Genomic DNA, 5,500 nt, shown 5'->3' on the forward strand with positions numbered 1-5,500 from the left:
GTGGTGGACTGGTCACATGCCCAGGGTCCACCCAGCCTATTGCTCTCTCACTGCTTTTATCTGAAACTACGTAGTGCCACTGCCCCAGCTGAACAAGTTGAAGTGAACTATAGCAATGGTTTAGAAAAACAAATAGTATTCTGGTAAGAGTAAGAGAGAAACGAAAAGTAAAACACCTCAGCTTTGTTTGCACAGCACCATTGTGCTGTAAAACTTTGACTGTTAACTGTTAAAATCTAGCTATTAACAGAATTAGATCAGTAATGTGCACAATGAAACGCGATGCACACATTTACCCACATGGTCCAACAGTAACTGGGACATCTGTGATCTGACGGTAAATAACATTTTGTGCACATTGTGCAGGTCAGCTGTTCCACATGGAGTTCAGTTTTATACAGCAGAGCAGTTTGCAGTAACAGAGAGAGAATAATTTGAGCTGCTCTGAGCAGAACGCTGATTTTTACTAAAGTGAACCGACTGTGTTTTTGTAAATAAATGAAAGCGCCCTCTTAGTAGATCACCCTGTCATTGCAACATCACGATAATTTCCCCTGGTTAATAAATTGATATCATAGCCTATAAAATCCATCTTATTTAGGTAAAATTTCCTCCATCCATTACCCGTTTCCAGCTGTCAACATTGATTCATGATAATCCTGAAGACTGCAATACAACAGTGAACCTTATAGATTTAATTATACAAACAAAAGCAAACTTCAATAACTGATGCAGATCATAATCTTTACATAAATCTGTGCTCTTCATGCAGCGACAACACTGATTCTCCTTTCTTTAGGATTTAGAATTTATTATGGCAGCCATGCAGGTACTTCACATCATGTCTCTCAGCGAAATGGAATATAGGAGCACGCTCTTTATCTCCCCAGAGTCCTTAGTCATGCCTGTTCCCTTCACATGTTTTTCCTTTTTCTGTAGTTCCTACCTCCCTGTGTTTCCCCCACGAGCTTCTATGTTTTATGGATTCTGTTTTCCCTTAAAAACAAGATCGCTTCATTGGACATCTGTCTGCACATGAGTCTGCATTCACTGTCCAACTGGACACAGTTTAAGATCTGTAACCTCCAGACTTTGATATCACATCATTTGAAGACCTGGGGCATAAATTCTGTCTGAATAGAAAACATTTACAAATATCAATTGTAAAAATGTAAAGTTTTGTAAAAGCATTGTAAAGTACAGGAAGATTTAGGACATCATATGGCATTCATACAAGCTTTAAGTGATTGTAGTGATAAAACCTAACAGTTCTCTTCTGTTAAGATTCTGTCAGAATATGTTTGCATCTGAATATACTGAATGAATCTTAATACGATTCTTTGTTGTAAACATATACTGTTAATGTGAATTTAAGTACTGTGAGACTTCAAAACTGTCTTTAAAGGACTGTTTTTTCAGGTGTAACCTTACATTTAATGAATAATAATAATAATTCAATTAAATTCAATTTTATTTACACAGCGCCAAATCACAACCACAGTTGCCTCAAGGTGCTTTGTATTGTACAGTAGACCGTACAATAATAGATACAGAGAAAAACCCAACAATCATATGACCCCCTATGAGCAGCACTTTGGCGACAGTGGGAAGGAAAAACTCCCTTTTAACAGGAAGAAACCTCCGGCAGAACCAGGCTCAGGGAGGGGCGGGGCCATCTGCTGTGATTGGTTGAGGTGAGAGAAGGAAGACAGGATAAAGACATGCTGTGGAAGAGAGACAGAGATTAATAACAGATATGATTCAATGCAGAGAGGTCTGTTAACACTCAAATAATTCATTGGTTGAACATAATTTTATCCTCCCACTTATATTCCATCTAAGCAAATCATGTCATATTAATCCATCTTGATTTTGTTGCTTCAACATGATATATGTTTGTAAGTATAACATAATATTCACATTAACATTCAATTAATTTGACTTTTATTCAGTTAACATGTTTGTACCAATTCATGTTATATTGTTTGAACACTTTGGCACGTCAAAAGTCAGTCTTGTTACATGAACTAGTAAATATTTGTTTGTTACACCAATGTTAATCTTGTTGAATTAACAAATGTAATGTATGTCTGTGGTACTCACACCAATTGTGTTTCAGTTAGTGTTTGTATTGCTCATGGAAACATTACTTTTAACTCAATTAATGAAACGTACATAAACGATAACTTGCAAAACCAACTCTTTTATTTTGCTTGGACATTCTTAAAACAGTTGGCAGGATCTCAGCTCAGCCCAGCTTTCTCCCCTTCAACCGTCTCATACTAACCTTATTAGCTACCTTCATAGGAAGTTTATAAAAAAAAAAAAAAAAAAGTGCCCACATTTGGAGTGGCTCAAAGCTAACAGATCACTGAGCTCACTAGCTGAGTAAATAACGGGTACATTTAGAATCATTCTTTAACAGAAACGCATGTAGGAGACCACAGAACAATCAAGACATGCTGACTGAAAGAAAAATAGTCTGTAGAATAGTTTGCCAACAAAGAATAATATCCCCAAAGCAACTCTGGTAAAATGTAGTAAAATATGCATTGCAAGCAAAAGCATGAATTTTAACACAATTTAACATTCAGCATTACTATGTTTCTTGCATACATCCATTAGTGCTCCATGTAATCAGGCTGTATCCATTAATGGTAACTTTAGTCTGTTTAACGTGTGGAGAAAACATTTAATAAGTTTGAGAACAACTGCTCCACTCAAACAATTTGGGAAAACCTGTGGGTACATTTCCTTTGTAACAATTGCCCATCTTGCACAAATCAGTGTTTAAACTGCAAGTGTATGAGACTTTAACTTATGAACTAACAATCTTTGTCTAATGTCCACTGAGCAAACCACAAAGTCCTTATGAACATTTTATAACTTACAATTTTGAACCCTAAACACAAATTTGCATTGCAGAAATATGGAAAAATATCTGGCTTCCCTGAATCTGAAACCTCTGCCCATCCAGCTTCATGATAATCTTTTGCAAGACTTCAAAAATGCATTTGAGCTCCGGTGGGTAGCTTAGGTTCAGGCAGTATATCAGTCCAAATAAAAGAGCACAAGCAATTGCAATGCTCCTCAAACCAGTGAGAATCTCCACACCTCCAATCCTGACACCGATGTTCTCTGGGTCATCTCCAGGCTCCACACCCTCCTGCTGTAGGACATACACTCCCATCACAGTTTGTTCCATGGCTTCAGCGTGGCCTCAGTGTTCTGTGATGTGAAATATAATGAGTCTAGATATGCAAAAAAAAAGAAAGGAAAAAAATGCTGATATGTTTAAATTTGACATTAAACAAAACAATAATGACAATATTTAGCTTTTAGGCAGCAGTTCGAAAAAGGAATACTTTGTTTGGAAAGACCAAAAGGCAAGTACTCATCTATCTCAACAAAATCAGACACAAAATGAGGCAACCAAACAGGTTTGTCTCTTTATTTTGATCAAGATTAGCCATGCGACTTCATCAACTAATATAAGACTGACGCTTATATAATTTGTATAACTGTCACGGGGTGCCGAGGCAGGCCGTGTGGATTAATAACGGACCCAAGATGCAGACTGCTTAAGTGGAGGGTGAGCTTTATTAACAACAGGTGAAGTACAACAAAAAAGGGTGGCGAGAAACAGAACGGTAAAAACTCTAAACTGGGAAAACTAAAACTAAACACAAAGCCAGAACACGAACGAGGGTACCTTGCAGGGAGAATGCCCAGGAAGCCGGAGGAATAAACACAGAATGACGGAGGGGAATAACGCAGACGAACCAGCAACTAACAGAGGCTGACACGAGGTTAAAATACACAGAAGGATAACGAGGGGATGAGACACAAAAGGAGGGCACAGCTGGGAGTAATCCGACCTGATGAGACAGGGGAAAAGTAAACTGAACACACTGAGAACAGACACGGACCTTCAAAGTAAAATAGGAAACACATACACGTAATGACATAACACACCAACTTAACACAGACTGGGGGACACAGAACATAAGAACATGAACCATGAAACAGAAGAGTACAAACACCCAAGGTACCCAAAACCACAGAATACCAATGAACTAAACATAAACACGGAGTCACAGACTCCGGACCATGACAATAACAATATGAAAACAACTTAGGACTTTTGCCTACCATATGTATATATATTTTTGCTCATAAAATTGGCATGTTATGGGCATAAAAAGTTCTTAAACACAGGTCTAACCATTTTAGCACACACCTTGGAGATGGTCCCCATGATGTGTCTCATTTTTCTTCCAGCCCTCCACCTTTGCCTCTAAAGATCTCCATCATCTAGCTCAGAAAAGAATGTGGATAGCAGCGGTACTGTCAATATGTGCAGGAGTTCCTTGTCAATCTGAAAAACATGAACATGATGCCAAAAACCAAAGAAAAAAACAGATTAATAATAACAACAACAATACTACTACTACTGCTAATAATAATAATAATAATAATAATAATAATAATAATAATAATAATAATAAGTCAAACATATGAAACTTACTGTTATTGTTGAGGAGGTGTAAGAATCTCAGAGCATGGGAATGTGGCTTTATTTTGCGACATATTTCTGAGGAGAGAAATTATTTAATTAAAATAAAATTATTACTCTTGATGAATTTGTGTTAATATCTACATACTGTGAAATGTGAAGACTGTTAGTCAGCCTTAATGAAGAGCACCAGAGAGCAGAGAAACTAGGACCCGAACAAAGATCCACCTGAATCATTCTGAATTCAAAACAAAAAGAAAATGCACATGCAATTATTGTGACAGTTTGGCTCCACACACTCCCTGATATATAAAGCTCCTCTAAGTTACCACACTACATGGGTAAAACATTTAACAAATAGTATTTATCTCTCACACTCCTAACCTAAATAAATATATGAAGAGATATGTGAATAACTTACCTTACTGTCAAGTATACCAAAGGAGGAACTCCACGTGCGCTCGTTAGCGTCTCAACGGACTCATCTGGTGGGCGTGGAGCATGCGCAATGCATGACACTATCGTAGTCGTTGGTTTGATGGACCTCATTCTCATTGGACTGCCATGAATGAATTTAACTCATCAGAATTTTCTTTGACTCATATTCAACAAAAAACAATGAATCATTTAATACCCATAAAAATGATTTCTTCATGCAATGTAAACATATTACTGCTTTGCTAATCAAACACATGCCCTAGTTGATTTTTTTTTTGAGTGCACATAGTGAGTGAGGAAGGTGACTGGAAAGGTAAAACTCAATGCATCATGGGAATCCACGGCAGCCTACGTCTATTGCAGCATAACTAAGGGAGGATTCAGGGTCACCTGGTCCAGCCCTAACTATATGCTTTAGCAAAAAGGAAAGTTTGAAGCCTAATCTTGAAAGTAGAGATAGTGTCTGTCTCCTGAATCCAAACTGGAAGCTGGTTCCACAGAAGAGGGGCCTGAAAACTGAAGGCTCTGCCTCCCATTCTACTTTTA

At 37.6% G+C, this 5,500-nt stretch overlaps 1 long non-coding RNA gene across 2 annotated transcripts; it reads right to left on the bottom strand.

The window, feature by feature from the left end:
- Positions 1-1,453: 1,453 nt before the first annotated feature.
- On the bottom strand, positions 1,454-4,749 carry LOC143420442 (uncharacterized). Of its 2 annotated transcripts, XR_013100269.1 has the most exons (4): positions 4,665-4,749; positions 4,529-4,594; positions 4,241-4,378; positions 1,454-3,251 (listed from the first exon to the last, which is right to left on the bottom strand). It is a non-coding gene; the product is annotated as an uncharacterized LOC143420442 (long non-coding RNA). The 2 variants fall into 2 exon arrangements; XR_013100268.1 differs by lacking the exons at positions 4,241-4,378; positions 4,529-4,594; positions 4,665-4,749 and adding an exon at positions 3,713-3,778.
- Between the last annotated feature and the right edge of the window lie 751 nt (positions 4,750-5,500).

This window comes from Maylandia zebra, linkage group LG9 (genome assembly GCF_041146795.1).
Source record: "Maylandia zebra isolate NMK-2024a linkage group LG9, Mzebra_GT3a, whole genome shotgun sequence".
NCBI lineage: Eukaryota > Metazoa > Chordata > Actinopteri > Cichliformes > Cichlidae > Maylandia > Maylandia zebra.